This window comes from Coregonus clupeaformis, chromosome 12, assembly GCF_020615455.1.
Source record: "Coregonus clupeaformis isolate EN_2021a chromosome 12, ASM2061545v1, whole genome shotgun sequence".
Classification (NCBI taxonomy): domain Eukaryota; kingdom Metazoa; phylum Chordata; class Actinopteri; order Salmoniformes; family Salmonidae; genus Coregonus; species Coregonus clupeaformis.
Window position 1 is genome coordinate 51,905,410 of NC_059203.1, and position 19,436 is coordinate 51,924,845.

The 19,436-nt window shown below is 43.3% G+C and overlaps 1 pseudogene; it reads right to left on the reverse strand.

Annotated features, from left to right (window-relative positions):
- LOC121578495 overlaps positions 1–19,436 on the reverse strand; it is a 61,643-nt pseudogene that overhangs the window by 22,881 nt on the left and 19,326 nt on the right.

Here is a 19,436-nt window from a genome sequence, read left to right on the forward strand (position 1 = left end):
ATCCAGTAAAACGCATGTCAAAAATGTTATAAATTGATTTGCATTTTAATGAGGGAAATCAGTTCAAATAAACCTACCATTAAATTTATAGACTGATCATGTCTTTGTCAGTGGGCAAACGTACAAAATCAGCAGGGGATCAAATACTTTTTTCCCTCACTGTATCTCAGACTGCCCATCTTAATCTTTTCTTTTTATTGGCCAACTCCTACGCTCTGTATTTTCCGTGGGCTGCCCCACCACCACAGGAAGCACTGAGCTAGGCAGAAACACCTGTATTTTGGAGCTGCCTTACTCAATAAAGCAAAAAAGAGACTGTTTGTATGCGGCTTTATAAACTCAAGGATGTTTTTCTTTTCTTTTTCATTGTTTTCTAACTGATATGTGACACGTGTTAATGACAAAATAACATACAAAACAGGCAATGTTTTTTGCTAAACATGTGGGGCTCAAAATAGGTGGGGCTCTGCCCTGAATGACGGGACGCCATTGCACCAAAAGCAGATTATCAAATCAAATCAAATCAAATTTTATTGGTCACATGCGCCGAATACAACAGGTGCAGACATTACAGTGAAATGCTTACTTACAGCCCTTAACCAACAGTGCATTTATTTTAAACAAAAAAAGTAAAAATAAAACAACAACAAAAAAAGTGTTGAGAAAAAAAAGAGCAGAAGTAAAATAAAGTGACAGTAGGGAGGCTATATATACAGGGGGGTACCGTTGCAGAGTCAATGTGCGGGGGCACCGGCTAGTTGAGGTAGTTGAGGTAATATGTACATGTGGGTAGAGTTAAAGTGACTATGCATAAATACTTAACAGAGTAGCAGCAGCGTAAAAAGGATGGGGTGGGGGGCAGTGCAAATAGTCCGGGTAGCCATGATTAGCTGTTCAGGAGTCTTATGGCTTGGGGGTAGAAGCTGTTGAGAAGTCTTTTGGACCTAGACTTGGCACTCCGGTACCGCTTGCCGTGCGGTAGCAGAGAGAACAGTCTATGACTAGGGTGGCTGGAGTCTTTGACAATTTTGAGGGCCTTCCTCTGACACCGCCTGGTATAGAGGTCCTGGATGGCAGGAAGCTTTGCCCCAGTGATGTACTGGGCCGTACGCACTACCCTCTGTAGTGCCTTGTGGTCGGAGGCCAAGCAGTTGCCATACCAGGCGGTGATGCAACCAGTCAGGATGCTCTCGATGGTGCAGCTGTAGAATTTTTTGAGGATCTGAGGACCCATGCCAAATCTTTTTAGTCTCCTGAGGAGGAATAGGCTTTGTCGTGCCCTCTTCACGACTGTCTTGGTGTGTTTGGACCATGATAGTTCATTGGTGATGTGGACACCAAGGAACTTGAAGCTCTCAACCTGTTCCACTACAGCCCCGTCGATGAGAATGGGGGCGTGCTCAGTCCTCTTTTTTTCCTGTAGTCCACAATCATCTCCTTTGTCTTGGTCACGTTGAGGGAGAGGTTGTTGTCCTGGCACCACACGGCCAGATCTCTGACCTCCTCCCTATAGGCTGTCTCATCGTTGTCGGTGATCAGGCCTACCACTGTTGTGTCGTCGGCAAACTTAATGATGGTGTTGGAGTCGTGCCTGGCCATGCAGTCATGGGTGAACAGAGAGTACAGGAGGGGGACTGAGCACGCACCCCTGAGGGGGCCCCCGTGTTGAGGATCAGTGTGGCAGATGTGTTGTTACCTACCCTTACCACCTGGGGGCGGCCCATCAGGAAGTCCAGGATCCAGTTGCAGAGGGAGGTGTTTAGTCCCAGGATCCTTAGCTTAGTGATAAGCTTAGAGGGCACTATGGTGTTGAATGCTGAGCTGTAGTCAATGAATAGCATTCTCACGTAGGTGTTCCTCTTGTCCAGGTGGGAAAGGGCAGTGTGGAGTGCGATAGAGATTGCATCATCTGTGGATCTGTTGGGGCGGTATGCAAATTGGAGTGGGTCTAGGGTTTCTGGGATAATGCTGTTGATGTGAGCCATGACCAGCCTTTCAAAGCACTTCATGGCTACAGACGTCAGTGCTACGGGTCGGTAGTCATTTAGGCAGGTTATCTTAGAGTCCTTGGGCACGGGGACTATGGTGGTCTGCTTGAGACATGTTGGTATTACAGACTCAGTCAGGGACATGTTGAAAATGTCAGTGAAGACACTTGCCAGTTGGTCAGCACATGCTCGGAGTACACGTCCTGGTAATCCGTCTGGCCCTGCGGCCTTTTGAATGTTGACCTGCTTAAAAGTCTTACTCACATCGGCTACGGAGAGCGTGATCACATAGTCATCCGGAACAGCTGGTGCTCTCATGCATGCTTCAGTGTTGCTTGCCTCGAAGCGAGCATAGCAGTGGTTTAGCTCGTCTGGTAGGCTTGTGTCACTGGGCAGCTCGCGGCTGTGCTTCCCTTTGTAGTCTGTAATAGTTTTCAAGCCCTGCCACATCCGACGAGTGTCAGAGCCAGTGTAGTATGATTCAATCTTAGACCTGTATTGACTCTTTGCCTGTTTGATGGTTCGTCGGAGGTCATAGCGGGATTTCTTATAAGCGTCCGGGTTAGAGTCCCGTTCCTTGAAAGCGGCAGCTCTACCCTTTAGCTCAGTGCGGATGTTTCCTGTAATCCATGGCTTCTGGTTGGGGTATGTACGTACGGTCACTGTGGGGGACGACATCATCGATGCACTTATTGATGAAGCCAGTGACTGATGTGGTGTACTCCTCAATGCTGTCTGAAGAATCTCGGAACATGTTCCAGTCTGTGCTAGCAAAACAGTCCTGTAGCTTAGCATCTGCGTCATCTGACCACTTTTTTATTAACCGAGTCACTGGTGCTTCCTGCTTTAGTTTTTGCTTATAAGCAGGAATCAGGAGGATAGAGTTATGGTCAGATTTGCCAAATGGAGGGCGAGGGAGAGCTTTGTATGCGTCTCTGTGTGTGGAGTAAAGGTGGTCTAGAGTTTTTTTCCCTCTGGTTGCACATTTAACATGCTGGTAGAAATGAGGTAGAACGGATTTAAGTTTCCCTGCATTAAGGCTACTCTTGTTCCATGCTACTCTTGTTCCATGAGCATATAGGCAGTGTGTGTCCCGGCTGGATAGACTGCGTTTCCGCTGTCAAAATTCATACCATAACCGACTGTGTTACTGCTAAAACCAGCTTTTGGTTGGTCTTAAATATCCCGATCAGCGCTGCCTGAAATTAGCACTTTGGTTCATGTTTTTAAGGACACACCTCAAATATTTCCACCCCGCCCATCAGAGCGCAAGCGAGCTGATATAAGACAGGTAAATTACCAACCCTGGCGTTAGGGCTGGAAAATGCCAGTGTGCCAATTTTTACATTACAAAATTGCAAACTAACGTGCTTTTGACACTAGCACCAGCCAAAAATAGAGCCCTATGACGTTTTTTCGCCAACTTTACCAAACTGCCAACTTTTTTCCTCCTTTTCTTTCTATCTGAAAGGTATTGCCGATATCAAAGCCGAAACATTTATTTCCTCCAAATGACCAAGTAATAATTTCGGTAAAGTTCTGCTCATGGCTTAGTATGAAACGTAGCCGCAATGCTAAGGCGGCATTGGCAAGCAGATTCAGATTCAGAGTGTTTAATAGTCACATGTACAGGGTTGCAGGGGTGATTTCAGGGTATAGTGAAAATCATAGGCTTATAGCTCCAACATGCAGGAGTAAGTAAAATACAATAATGAAAATGGCAATAAAACACAACAATAGAAATAGAAATAGCACTATAGACATAATAACAACTGTGGCAGTGATGAATAAATGTTATGTCCATTGGGTTGGAGGCAGAGTAAAGACTTGGGGGGGTGGGGGGAGGGGGAGGGATGTCCATAGGGGTTAGTAGCGGGGGGTGGCTGGGGTCCCTGATGATCTTCTTGGCCTTCCTGCGACATCTGGTGTTGTAGGTGTCCTGTAGGGCAGGCAGTGTGCACCCAATGGTGCGTTCGGCTGCACGTGTCACCCTCTAAAGAGCCTTGCGGTCCGCGGCGGTGTAGTTGCCATACCAGGCTGTGATGCAGCCCGACAGTATGCTCTCGATGGTGTTCCTGTAGAACACTGTGAGGGCCCTCGGGGACAGGCTCAGTTTCTTCAGCATCCTGAGGTTGAAGAGTCACTTTCGTGCCTTCTTCATTACGGTGTCTGTGTGGTTAGACCATTTCAGCTTCTCTGAGATGTGTACGCTGAGGAATTTGAAGTTATTGACCATCTCCACGGCTGCCCCGTTGATGACGATAGGGGCGTGTCCAGTCTGGTTCCTCCTGAAGTCCACAATGAGCTCCTTGGTTTTGCTAACGTTGAGGGAGAGGTTGTTTACCTGGCACCACGCTGTCAGAGTGCCTACTCTCCTCCCTGTAGGCTCTTTCGTCGTTGTTGGTAATCAGGCCTACTACTGTCGTGTAACCAGCGAACTTGATGGAGTTGGAACTGTGTGAGGCCACGCAGTCGTGGGTATATAGGGAATACAGGAGGGGACTGAGGACGCACCCTTGTGGGGGCCCCTGTCCTGAGAATCAGTGTTGAGGAGGTAATGTTGCCTACCTTCACCAGCTGGGAGTGGCCCGTCAGGAAGTCCAGGAACCAATTGCATAGGGAGGAGTTTAGACCCAGGGCCGTGAGCTTTGTAATGAGCTTATAGGGCACTATGGTATTGAAGGCCGAGCTGTAGTCGATGAACAGCATACTCACATATGCATTCCTTTTGTCCAGGTGGGTAAGGGCAGTGAGCAGTGCAATGGCGATTGCGTCGTCCGTGGATTTGTCAGGGTGGTAGGCGAATTGGAGAGGGTTGAGTGTGTCGTGGAGGGAGGAGGTGATATGGTCTTTGACTAGCCTCTCGAAGCACTTCATGAAGACGGAAGTGAGTGCTAATGGTCAGTAGTAATTTAGTTCAGTTACTTTCCCTTTCTTAGGCACAGAGATGATAGTGGACATCTTGAAGCAGGTGGGTATAGCGGCCTGAGCTAGGGAGAGATTGAAAATGTCAGAGAACACCACAGCCAGCTGGTCTACACATGCTCTGAGGGCACGGCTAGGGATGTCGTCTGGGCCGGCAGCCTTGCGAGGGTTAACACATTTGAATGACTTACATACGTTGTCAGTGGAGACTGTGAGTGTGTAGCCCATGTTGTCATCGGGGGCTCTCCTCGGCAGCTCAGGGTCATTGGGCTCGAATCTTGAGAAAAAGGTGTTTAGCTCGTCCGGTAGGGTGGCGATGGTGATCGTGATGTGGCTGGCATTCTTTTTGTCATCCGTGATTGTTAGGAGCCCCTGCCACATAGCCTCTCGAAGCACTTCATGAAGACGGAAGTGAGTGCTAATGGTCAGTAGTAATTTAGTTCAGTTACTTTCCCTTTCTTAGGCACAGAGATGATAGTGGACATCTTGAAGCAGGTGGGTATAGCGGCCTGAGCTAGGGAGAGATTGAAAATGTCAGAGAACACCACAGCCAGCTGGTCTACACATGCTCTGAGGGCACGGCTAATTCCGACCCGCTGAATTGCTCCTCCACTTTGTCCCTATACTTGTGTTTCGCCATCTTGATCGATCTGCATAAGTCATATTTGTACTCCTTAAGCAAACTATTGTCCTGGTCACCTTGCCCTGTTTATAAGCAGCATCTCTCTCTTTCAGTTTTCCTACAAGGCTGCTATCAATCCACGGTTTTTGATTTGCCTACGTTTTGAAAGACAAATACATCGGTATTACACCATCTATGCATTTTTATTCATTGACGTTATCTCCAGAGGCGACCAGGAACATATTCCAGTCCATGTGATCAAAACATGGAGCGTAAATTCTGATTGGTCGGACCAATGCTGTACAGACCTGCCTACCAGAACTTCCCTCTTGAGGCTTTGTTTGTAGGCGGGGAGAAGCAAGATGGAGTCATGGTCGGATTTTCCGAAAGGAGGACGAGAGAGGGCCTGGTTGAAAAGTCATGTAGCAGTGGTCAAGAGTAGAATTTAAGCGAGTTAGACAGTCGATGTGTTTGTGATAATTTGGGAGCACAGGTCTCCAGTTTGTTCAGGGTCCAATGAAGGTCTTTGAGAGCCTTTTTGGTGTCGGCTTGGGGCGGGATGTACACAGCCATGGCGATAATCCCAGAGAACTCTCTCGGAAGGTAAAAAGGGCGACATTTGATGACCAAGTATTCCAAGTTGGGGGAGCAGAAGCTCACAAATTCCTGTACGCTTCCCCTGTTGCACCATGTTTTGTTTGTCATAAAGCAGAGCCCACCACCCTTGGTCTTGCCAGAGTTAGCAAGACCAATTGTAGAATTTATACTGACTCTACACACCCGCACACCCACTCACATACAAACTGCTGCTACTCTGTTTATCATATATCCTGTTGCCTAGTCCCCTTACCCCTATACATATCTACCTCCATCACTCCAGTATCCCTGCACATGTAAATATGGTATTGGACCTGACTTTTTTAATATTTCCTGTATATAGTATGCTTACTTACTTAAAATTTCCTATTCTTATTTCTCATGTGTCTTTTTCTAGTGTTACATTGTTATTGATTATTGCATTGTTGGGTTTTGAGTTTGCAAGAAAGGCATTTCACTATACTTTTGCATGTGAAATTAAAACTTAAAACCTGAAACAATTAATGGTATTTTGTTTCACTGAATCTCCGTCTGTATAGGCTATTTGTTTAATTGGTTTCTGGCTGGGAAAACAAGAGGAGGTGGTATAGCTCATATATTAGTTTGCTCATCTATCACTCATCAGAAACATTTAGCATGCAATAATGTAGCCTAAATCAAGTGTAGGCCTATTATTTTTCTCAATTGCGTATAGGCAACTCCAAAAGCCTGCGGAGGTTGTGAAATACAGTGCATTCGGAAAATATTCAGACCCCTTGACTTTTTCCCCATTTTGTTACATTACAGTCTTATTCTAAAATTGATTAAATAAAAATGTTTCGTCATCAATCTACTAACAATACCCCATAATGACAAAGTGAAAACAGGTATTAAGAAATGGTTGCAAATGTATAAAAAAAAAAAAAAACAGAAATACATTATTTACATAAGTATTCAGACCCTTTGCTATGAGACTCGAAATTGAGCTCAGGTACATCCTGTTTCCATTGATCATCCTTGAGATGTTTCTACAACATGATTGGAGTCCACCTGTCGTATATTCAATTGATTGGACATGATTTGGAAAGGCACACACCTGTCTATATAATGTCCCAGAGTTGATAGTGCATGTCAAAGCAAAAATCAAGACATGAGGTTGAAGGAATTGTCCGTAGAGCTCCGAGACAGGATTGTGTCGAGGCACAGATCTTTGGAAGGGTACCAATAAATGACTACATCACTGAAGGTCCAAGAGAACACAGTGGCCTCCATCATTCTTAATAGGAAGAAGTTTGAAACCACCAAGACTCTTCCTAGAGCTGGCCGCCCGGGCCAAACTGAGCAATCAGGGGAGAAGGGCCTTGGTCAGGGAGGTGACCAAGAACCCGATGGTCACTCTGACAGAGCTCCAGAGTTCCTCTGTGGCGATGGGAGATCCTTCCAGAAGGACAACCATCTCTACAGCACTCCACGAATCAGGCCGTTATTGTAGAGTGGCCAGACGGAAGCCACTCCTCAGCAAATGGCACATGACAGCCCGCTTGGAGTTTGCCAAAAGGCACCTAAAGACTCAGACCATGAGAAACAAGATTCTCTGGTCTGATGAAACCAAGATTGAACTCTTTGGCCTGAATGCCAAGTGTCACTTCTGAAAGAAACCTGGCACCATCTCTACGGTGAAGCATGGTGGTTGCAGCATCATGCTGTGGGGATGTTTATCAGTGGCAGGGACTGGGAGACTAGTCAGGATCGAGGCAAAGATGAACGGAGCAAAGTACAGAGAGATCCATGATGAAAACCTGCTCCAGAGTGCTCAGGACCTCAGACTGCGGTGAAGGTTCACCTTCCAACAGGACAACAACCCTAAGCACACAGCCAAGACAACGTAGGAGTGGCTTTGGGACAAGTCTCTGAATGTCCTTGAGTGGCCCAGCCAGAGCCCGGACTTGAACCCAATCGAACATCTCTGGAGACACCTGAAAATAGCTGCGCAGCAACACTCCCCATCCAACCTGACAGAGCTTGAGAAGATCTGCAGAGAAGAATGCGAGAAACTCCCCAAACACAGGTGTGCCAAGCTTGTAGCGTCATACCCAAGAAGATTCGATGCTGTAATCGCTGCCAACGGTGCTTCAACAAAGTACTGAGTAAAGGGTCTGAATACTTATGTAATTGTGTTATTTCCGTTTTTTTTGTGTTTTTTTAAATAAATTAGCAAACATTTCTAAAAACCTGTTTTTGCTTTGTCATTATGGGGTATTGTGTGTAGATTGATGAGGGGAAAAAACGAATTTAATCAATTTTAGAATAAGGCTGTAACGTAACAAAATGTGGAAAAAGTCAAGGGGTCTGAATACTTTCCGAAGCTTAGTTATCAGTCAAGGGGTCTGAATACTTTCCGAAGTTATCAGTTATTCTGTTATTCTGACTATTCGGTCAGCATTGATTTAATTTACTTATTTCAGAAATTAGAGTGTTTTCTGTATAGTTGTCTAATGTTGGTGTGGCATATTATTTTGTTTTAATGTTACTCCTAAATCACTTGAATGTATTTTTTATTAAAGCTGAGAATTACTTTGAAGTCCAAAGTGTAGGTGATATCAGTTATTGACACAGACATGGTGGCATAGCCGGAAGATTGGAATGCAGTTAACCAAGAGGTTGTGAATTCAAATCCAAGGCAAGGACATCTTGAATAATAATTACTGCATAAATAAACACACAACGTAGTCATGTAAGGAAAATATGTAGGTTGAAAGCACTGTCAGTGAATCATAAAGACTCATTTTTGTTTGCTGGGCATCACCTGTGAAATCTCATGTGAAAATGTGAATACATATGTGAAACATTATGCGATCACATGAAAATCCACGTGAAACTTCCAATAAAACATGGTTTCACATGATTTCACATGTGCAAAAAATGTGGAAATGTCACGTGAAATTATGTGATTTTCCACATGTGAAATTATGTGTTTTTTCCATAAGGGCTGAGTTGATTTCAGAAGGATCCATTGGGGGTTTGAATGCTATGAATGGTTCCTCTTATATTTTCAACACTTTTTCCCATCACTTCTTTACAACCGAAACACATTTCTGTGAGGGAATATTTGCCATGGCTCCAATATGGGGAAGTGTCTAGGAGGCCCTGAGAGAGGATGGGTCCAGTTAACAGAGCATATCTCCTGTGCTAGATAGCATCCTCTCCTACTCTTTTAGCCTGAGACATTCCAATGGTTTCTGCTGAGTCTGTGGGCCTGCCGGGTGAGGTCTTCACACGTCTCCAGGGAATACTAGTCTCCACATTTTAAGGGGCTTACATTAAATATCAGTAAGATAAACTGAGCCTGGTAGGGAAACACAGGCATGCCATGACTCTTAACTGGACTGTTACTGGGGCGTATTAACAGGGCTCCGGAGCCGCTGAGCTACTGAGACGCTTTGTCACCCTCACAGACAAGCAGAGAAACACAGAAAAATATACAGAATATACAGGAAACATAGCAAGACATCAACTGCTTTTCAGAAGGTTTGTAAAAAAAACACTTACTGTATCACTAACACTTACTCTATCAGCAGTAAGTAAACTATGCCTCAGGCCTTTTGGTGGATGGATGTATATGAGTTGGAGCTCTCTGTCTAATTAGCTGACTGACTGTGTGCCAGCTCATTAAACCAGGAGGGTGAGCAGCTCTGAGGCCCACATGAGAGAGACGTCCCCTTGAGAGAGTGTGGTTTTACCCAGCACCTCTCTTACCTGAGCTTTACTGCCGCACTGTATGTTCTTTACAAACAGCACTACTACTGCATTACCATCTGTAGGGCTCACTACGTATTAGGGGCATGTATGTATGAGGGGAGACTAAGGCATCAAAAAGGAATGGTGGAAGGCTGGATGATTGGCCTATGGCTGGTATGACTAGTAGCATGAGCATCCGGTCTAACATATGAGCACTCTGAGATTTAAAGATTATATTTCTGCTCATCATGTGTGCCTGATTGCAACTGTTTGAGTATGTTATGGAAGAAGACTTACCTCAAGTACTGATTCCCGTTCTCAGCTGCTTGCTTAAAGAGCCCTTCAAACTGATCTCTGGCCAACTGCAAAGACACGACAGGGACCTGATGCTAGATCTGCTTTACCGTGGTTTTCATTTGAACTCCAGTCTGATGCACCCTTTTCCTTTTGGCCTGGTCTCAATCACTCTCAAAAGGCTTATCCATTCTGGGGCATGTTTGAGAGCTAAGAGTGTAAATAGATTTGCATTTTAGATGAGTTGTGTGTGTGGGATTAAGAGATAAATGGAGTCCTGTACTGCGTGGATGGGGTAAAGTTAAGTCAATGTTGGAATAAAACGTTTTGGGTATGTTGACAGAAGGTTAGCGTTGTAATCCCTGCTCTGGATAGCTTGCCAGCCTCGTGCCAGTCAGTCAGTCAGAGAGCAGCAGTGTTTAAAGTGGGTAAAACATATCATGGATGGCAGCACGTGGGGTAGAGGGATGCCATGAACCAAACTCCTTTAATATGCTAGGATTCTAGGATGATGCTACAGTAGATTGCTAGGATGATTCTAGGTTGCTGGGATGCTTATAGGATGATGCTAGGTTGCTAGGATGGTGATAGGATAATGCTAGGATGGTAAGAGGATGATGCTAGGTTGCTGGGATGGTGATAGGATGATGCTAGGATACTGGGATGTGATCCAAAACACATACAATCAGACTGTGGTTCCATGCCTCACCTGCAGGGTGTGCTCTATGCGGTGTGGGAAGTTATTCAGGGTACACAGTGGGACGGTGTTCTCGGAGCCTGTCTTGGCCTGTCCGTAGGACTCAGTAAAGTGGGGAACCACCACTGGAGTATGGCCCTTACTACCCAGGGTACCCCTCTCCAGCATGGGCCTCTGGTGTGGCACACAGTGGCCATCCAGGTACACTACTGTAGTCCACACACACAGACAGCAATAGCACCCAAATCTGAATACAATAGGAAAATCTTAAAGTGCCAGATCATATAGACATGTTGGGTTACTTAAAAAATTGCTTTACATGTATTATGTTACTCCCCAACCATGCATATAGAGGACGCCATGAACCATGGCCACGCCATGAACCCCATGCATCCCACAATCCTTCTGAGCCAGTAGCTATCTACAAGATCAGTTACGTAATGACCTCAGAGTCACAGTCACACTGGGGAATGAGGATAGTCTAGCTAACACCACCAGACAGGCAGCTGCTAATGGACTGTCTGAGGCTGATAACTACACTGGTGCTGGTACTGGTGACATGTAGGCCTAGGTGCTATTACCACAGCTATTACTACACAAATAAAGGATAATAAAATGCCTCTGTTGGTGTTTATTACTGATGCTGATGAGACTATTAGCTATTTGTTGTGGTACTAGTGATGTTATTGGTGTCAATACAGCTAGAAGTGTTTGTTGGTCCTGATATTGACAGTAGTGTGGGTGGGTGTTGCCAGTGTATGGATACTGCCACTATTACTAATACTAATATCAGTAATATGATATTGACACTGGGAGTGCTACAGGCACTGGTACTGACTGGCTTCCACTTTGTCCAGAGCTGCAGCCACTCCATCCAGCCCCATGAAGCAGGTGTGTCCATAGACCTGCTTACTGTCTGGGTCCAGGCGGTTCTGTTGGGCAGTGATGTTCATGTTGGGGTTCATGACCCTGACCGCCTAGGCTGCTACCTCCGACTTCTGTCTCTGTGGAAGGAGAAGTGGTCAGTGAGTAAAGGAGAAATCAGTCTCTCTTGATTAACGATGCTCTTCTCCCATACTAAGAATATGTGCAATAGAGCAAACCAATAGAAACTTTAAAAGAAAATACAGACACAAAAGGCAGAAAGCGAGAACAGGAGGGAAAATGGTGGGAGAGTGGGAAAGACAAGAAAACGACAGCAGAGAAAACTGTGGGGATTGGAAAACCCAAATATTTACACAGTAGTAAGGGAAATCGGGATATACATTCATTCATCATAGATGGATCTGATACAGCAGTGCCATGTATATTTTTACTTCTGAAGGACATCTGGAAGTTGGTAAAAAAGCCAATGGCAGGCACTCGGCTACATTCAAATGCAGTGGAAAGGAAACCTGCCACGACTTCCTCCGAAGCTGCCTCCTCTCCTTGTTCGAGCAGGCTTCGGCGTTCGTCGTCACCGGCCTTCTAGCCACTGCCGCTCCTCATCTCATCATTCCATTTGTTTTGTCTTGTTTATTACACACACACACACACCTGGTTCATATCCCCTCATCAGTGCCTGTTTAAGTGTTCCCTCTGCCCCCATGTCTTTGTGTGTGTTTGTTTATTGTGGAGGTTAGTTTAGCTCGGTGGAGCTCCTTGTATTTTGTATCGCCGGGATATTTCACCCGTTTGCCTTGTTGTTTCCCAGTGCGCCTGATTACGCACTGGAGTGTTTTGACGCATTGCTGCGTACCGCTGTTCCTTTGGAATAAACCTTTTTATTATGTGATTTACCCTCCTGCGCCTGACTCCTTTCAAATCACTCGCCGCATAACCTAAATCAACATTACTGTGGCATACGGTTACCCACATTAGGTTTAGCTATATAACAGTTTGGCTGGCACCATTTTTCCTACGTACAATTATGTCCTAAATACTGTATGTTAAGATTTAGAGAAGACAGATATGTGGTTTTTCCACCATTGGGGGTGGGTACGTGTGTGTGTTTCGCATTAATTTTGTTTTGATTTGGCTGAGTGGACAGAAAAGAAAAAAAAACATAATAGGATCACTTTTCACAACCTGCCCATTCAGCAATATATCTTCCTGTTTATGGATGATACTGAGAAACGTGATATGAAAAGTAAATAGATATGAACATGTTGTTTTGTACATTGATCAATTCTTATGGGAATCTCTAGTAAACTTATCAGCATAACAATTGTTTGAAATTGGTAGTTGTTTCCTTGTGGACAGCTTCCCCACATGAAAAATACTACAGTACTTACTATAGATTTCTGTAATAAACTGTAGTATACTGTAGAATACTATACTACACACTGTAGTATCCCACTGGGCACAAACTGCTTAAATCAATGTGGTTTCAATGCAATTTGTCAACATTTTGTGATGTGGAATCTACATTGAAAATACAATGGATTTGAAAAAAGTCATCAACGTAAACTGTTGTTTTCAACCACAGGATTATGTCATCATGGTAACCAATTTTCAACATAGACAAACCTTGTATACAATATGCTGAATTGGTAACTTTGAAACAACGTCAGATCTTCAAGGTAATATCCACTATAAGAGAAGAAGAAACTGTGTCACACCAGTGCAAAAGAGTATAGGTAATGAATGTGAATGGGAACGCTACAGACTTTGTGGCACAGCAGAAAGGTCAGTGTACCTCAAATCAAGAGGTTGTGAGTTCAAATTTCAGGTTTAGCCGTACTTTAGCTGAACACCGATAGCTGAACACCGATAACACCTGAGCTCCAATTTCTCCCACATACAGTACCTCTGACATCACTTACTAAGGAAATAACATCGATAACAGCATTCTCAGCAGTTAAATGTAACAAAACATTATTTATACAAAGCAATCTATTAATATGGTTAATTCATATTTTTTATTTTACATGAGATCATGTTTTCACATGTGCTGTCATGTTGTCCCACTAAAACAAATGTGGTTCTAAATAGTACCAGATAGGGGTTATTTGGCTTGTAACCAATGAATGTTCAATAAAGGACCATGCTCATAAGATTCTAAATGCAACCTGTATGGTACTAAAAATAACCCTTTCCTAAGGTTCAATAAAGAGACATTAAAAAAGGTCCTACACCAAAATAAAGTGTTCCACTATAGGTACAACCCTTTTTGGGGCTATATATAACCCTTTTTATGGTTCTTTATAGAAATTCATAAGGAATGGTTCTATAAAGAACCTTTTTCAATCTGAAAGGTTCTTTGTAGATCATTTTGAAGAACCATAAAAGTTTTTATTTTATTATTCTGGTCAGCCATATTATATTGTTAAAATTCCATAGGTGGTATTATTGTGTTAATTTACAAGTTGAGTCAAGTGAGCTACCTCTGGAACAGCTAGGGGTCCCTGAGGAGAGAATTGAGAAACACTCACTGATTCATATACACTAAGTGTACAAAACATTAAGAACATATTCCTAATATTTAGTTGCACTTGCACCCCCCACTTCTGCCCTCAGAACAGTCTCAGTTCGTCGGGGCATGGACTCTACAAGGGGTCAAAGACGTTCCACAGGGATGCTGGCCCATGTTAACTCCAATGCTTCCCACAGTTGTGTCAAGTTGGCTGGATGCCCTTTGGGTGGTGGACCATTCTTGATACACACAGGAAACTGTTGAGCGTGAAAAACCCAGCATCGTTGAAGTTCTTGACACAAACCGGTGCGCCTGGCACCTAATATCATACCCCGATCAAAGGCACTTACATCTTTTGTCTTGCCCATTCACCCTCTAAATGGCACACATGCACATACACAATCCATGTCTCAATTCATCTACACTGATTGAAGTGGATTTAACAAGTGACACCAATAAAGGATCATAGCTTTCACCTGGATTCATCTGGCCAGTCTATGTCATGGAAAGAGCAGGTGTTCTTAATGTTTTGTACACTCAGTGTATCATTTGTGATGGCTTAACACAACACATTAGATAAACTGTAATGACACTCTCACTCACTTGCATAAAAAGAGCTGTGTGCAAACCACACCCAAAAATATTCTAATAAGCCAACTAATAAGGCAACATTTTAATTATCACTAAATAAGCAAAGAACCCTTTTGTGAACTGTAAAGAAGCATTGAAGAGCTCAAAGGTTTTTTTGAGTCATTATGGTTCCAGATAGAACCATCACCCGTCCCAAAGAACCCTTAAGGAAGCCTTAAGGAATCGTGCGCACGCACGCACGCACGCACGCACACACACACAAAACAAACAAACAAACAACAGCAAGGAAGCCTGGTGACAGAGGGCTTGGTAGTGCTGACTGGTTACTGCACGCCCAGGACCAAACGCTAACAGGAAATGCCACCTGAATCACAGTCGTTTCCTGCATGTGTCATTTTCAAACAGCAGCCCGTTCGTTACCAGAAGGAAACACTGACGCTGCAGTATTTTTGGCCATGCAGAGGACACCCCCTGCTGGTGAGAGATGAGATGTGCACGCACAATGAAATTGTTTACCAAGCCTCTCCTGGAAGACTAATTTAGGCTCTCGGTACGACGGACACTCTGCAATAGAGCAGTGGTTAGAGCACCCAGACAGGGAATAAATATCCACCAATGGATCAACATGTATGACCAGTTTCTTTAGGGATTATATCACACTTGATCTGCTAGTTCAAGTGGCTTCCACAGATTCTAAAGATGATTTATTAGCCTACTGTTACAACACTTGGTGAAACAGGCAAATATGTCAGAAAAATATTTGTTGAGGGAATTCCAGTTTTTATTGAGCAATACATATCAATGTATGAATGTTCCGTAAGAGAAAAATAAATGTTTTTTGTACTATCACTGACCTGGGACCTTGCATTAGGCAGTCGTCCCTCGCTCTTCACAAAGCAATGCAGGGCTTGGAAGGCCAGGTGCAGGGTCTGGCGCTTCGCTATCTTCCCATAATCAGTCATTACTAGTAACTCAGCATCAACTAAGGCCTCGTCCAGGGGGTTCTGTAACAAGTAGGGAGAGTTACAACAGAAAGGCATCGTGAACTGACCACTGTCATCTTTAACATTGTATAGTTTTATGATACTTTAAGTAAATCTGTGAATATTATTATTTTGATATGGATTAAAGCCTAACCCTTTATAATTAATATGAAAAACATGAAGCAATAATGCTTACAAATCTGAGTATCCTTGACTTTTTTACCTCAGTTGCTACACTGCCTTTCTCATTCTCTGAAAAGCAAATACTGATAGAAACAGAGCCTGGAAATGAAAGAGGATGTCATATTTTACACAGACATAGTCTGTGAAATGGGAATCATCATATTCATTTGCATATTTTTTTATTTATTTAACCTTTATTTTGACAGGGAAGTTACACTGAGACCAAGGTCTCTTTTACAAGTGAGCCCTGTAGATATACAATTATACATATCTATACAATAAAAACCCTTAATATACATGTTAATCATAAAAAAAAACGAACTACACAATCATACACACAATGCAATCAGAAAAAACAAATACATTAACCACTAAAAGGTCTCCTAACAGCAGTCTGAAAAGCCCTAGAGGCATCACTTTTTCAAATTTCAGGGTGTTTTGGAGATTGTTCCACATGAAAGGTGCAGAAAAACTAAAAGCAGATATACCCCATTCAGTGGAGATCAAAGGGATCTCCAATGTTAGGCATCCCTGAGCCTGAGTCCAGTAGCCCGTATGCCTGTACTTCAACAATGTAGTAAGGAAAGGCGGGAGTTTATGTAAGAGGGCTTTATAAACAAAGAGAGTGCAGTGCATCAATCTACGAGACTTCAAAGAGGCCCAGCTTACTTTATGATACAAAATGCAGTGACGTCTGCTGAACCTAATCGCCCGTATTAAAGCATAGTGCGCTATGATAAACTGCATCTACAGTGCCTTGCAAAAGCATTCATCCCCCTTGGCGTTTTTCCTATTTTGTAGCATTACAACCTGTAATTTAAATATATTTTTATTTGGATTTCATGTAATGTACATACACAAAATAGTCCAAATTGGTGAAGTGAAATGAAAAAAATTACGGAAAAGTGGTGCGTGCATATGTATTACCCCCCCCTTTGCTATGAAATCCCTAAATAAGATCTGGTGCAACAAATTACCTTCAGAAGTCACCTAATTAGTTAAATAAAGTCCACCTGTGTGCAATCTAAGTGTCACATGATCTCAGTGTAATATATATATATATATATACACAGTTGAAGTCGGAAGTTTACATACACCTTAACCAAATAAATTAAAACTCAGTTTTTCACAATTCCTGACATTTAATCAGTAAAAATTCCCTGTCTTAGGTCAGTTAGGATCACCACTTTATTTCAAGAATGTGAAATGTCAGAATAATAGTTGAGAGAATGATTTATTTCAGCTTTTTTTTCTTTCATCACATTCCCAGTGTGTCAGAAGTGTACATACACTCAATTAGTATTTGGTAGCATTGCCTTTAAATTGTTTAACTTGGGTCAAACGGTTCGTGTAGCCTTCAACAAGCTTCCCACAATAAGTTGGGTGAATTTTGGCCCATTCCTCCTAACAGAGCTGGCACACGCTTTTTCAGTTCTGCCCACACATTTTCTATAGGATTGAGGTCAGGGCTTTGTGGTGGCCACTCCAATCCCTTGACTTTGTTGTCCTTAAGCCATTTTGCCACAACTTTGGAAGTATGCTTGGAGTCATTGTCCATTTGGAAGACCCATTTGCGACCAAGCTTTAACTTCCTGACTGATGTCTTGAGATGTTGCTTCAATATATCCACATAATTTTCCTTCCTCATGATGCCATGTATTTTGTGAAGTGCACCAGTCCCTCCTGCAGCAAAGCACCCCCACAGCATGATGCTATCACCCCCGTGCTTCACGGTTGGGATGGTGTTCTTCGGCTTGCAAGCAACCCCCTTTTTCCTCCAAACATAACGATGGTCATTATGGCCAAACAGTTCTATTTTTGTTTCATCAGACCAGAGGACATTAATCCAAAAAGTACGATCTTTGTCCCCATGTGCAGTTGCAAACCGTAGTCTGGCTTTTTTATGTCTTCTTCCTTGCTGAGCGGCCTTTCAGGTTATTTCGATATAGGACTTGTTTTACTGTGGATATAGTTACTTTTGTACCTGTTTCCTCCAGCATCTTCACAAGGTCCTTTGCTGTTGTTCTGGGATTGATTTGCACTTTTTGCACCAAAGTACATTAATCTCTAGGAGACAGAACACGTCTCCTTCCTGAGCGGTATGACGGCTGCGTGGTCCCATGGCTTTTTTCTGAGGTCTTGGCTGATTTCTTTTGATTTTCCCATGATGTTAAGCAAAGAGGCACTGAGTTTGAAGGTAGGCCTTGAAATACATCCACAGGTACACCTCCAATTGACTCAAATGATGTCAATTAGCCTATCAGAAGCTTCTAAAGCAATTACATCATTTTTTTGAATTTTCCAAGCTGTTTAAAGGCACAGTCAACTTAGTGTATGTAAACTTCTGACCCACTGGAATTTTGATACAGTGAATTATAAGTGAAATTATCTTTCTGTAAACAATTGTTGGAAAAATTACTTGTGTCAGGCACAAAGTAGATGTCCTAACCGACTTGCAAAAACTATAGTTTGTTAACAAGACATTTGTGGAGTGGTTGAATAACCAGTTTTAATGACTCCAACCTAAGTGTATGTAAACTTCCGACTTCAACTGTATATATACACACATATACATATATTATACACATATACATATATACATATACATATACATATACATATATATATATATATATATACATACACATACACACACACAGACACATACATACATACACCTGTTCTGAAAGGCCCCAGAGTCTGCAACACCACTAAGGGGCACCACCAAGCAAGCAGCACCATGAAGACCAAGGAGCTCTCCAAACAGGTCAGGGACAAAGTTGTGGAGAAGTACAGGTCAGGGTTGGGTTATAAATAAAATATCCGAAACGTTGAACATCCCACGGAGCACCGTGTTATAAAAAAATTGAACGAATATGGCACCAAAACAAACCTGCCAAGAGAGGGCCGCCCACCAAAACTCACAGACCAGGCAAGGAGGGCATTAATCAGAGAGGCAAGAAAGAGACCAACGATAACCCTGAAGGAGCTGCAAAGCTCCACAGCAGAGATTGGAGTATCTGTCCATAGGACCACTTTAAGCCGTACACTCCACAGAGCTGGGCTTTACGGAAGAGTGGCCAGAAAAAAAGCCATTGCTTAAAGAAAAAAATAAGCAGGCATGTTTGGTGTTTGCCAAAAGGCATGTGGGAGACTCACCAAACATATGGAAAAAGGTACTCTGGTCAGATGAGACTAAAATTGAGCTTTTTGGCCATCAAGGAAAACGCTATTTCTGGCGCAAACCCAACACCTCTCATCACCCCGAGAACACCATCCCCACAGTGAAGCATGGTGGTGGCAGCATCATGCTGTGGGGATGTTTTACATCGGCAGGGACTGGGAAACTGGTCAGAATTGAAGGAATGATGGATGGCACTAAATACAGGGAAATTATTGAGGGAAACCTGTTTGTCTTCCAGAGAATTGAGACTGGGTCGGAGGT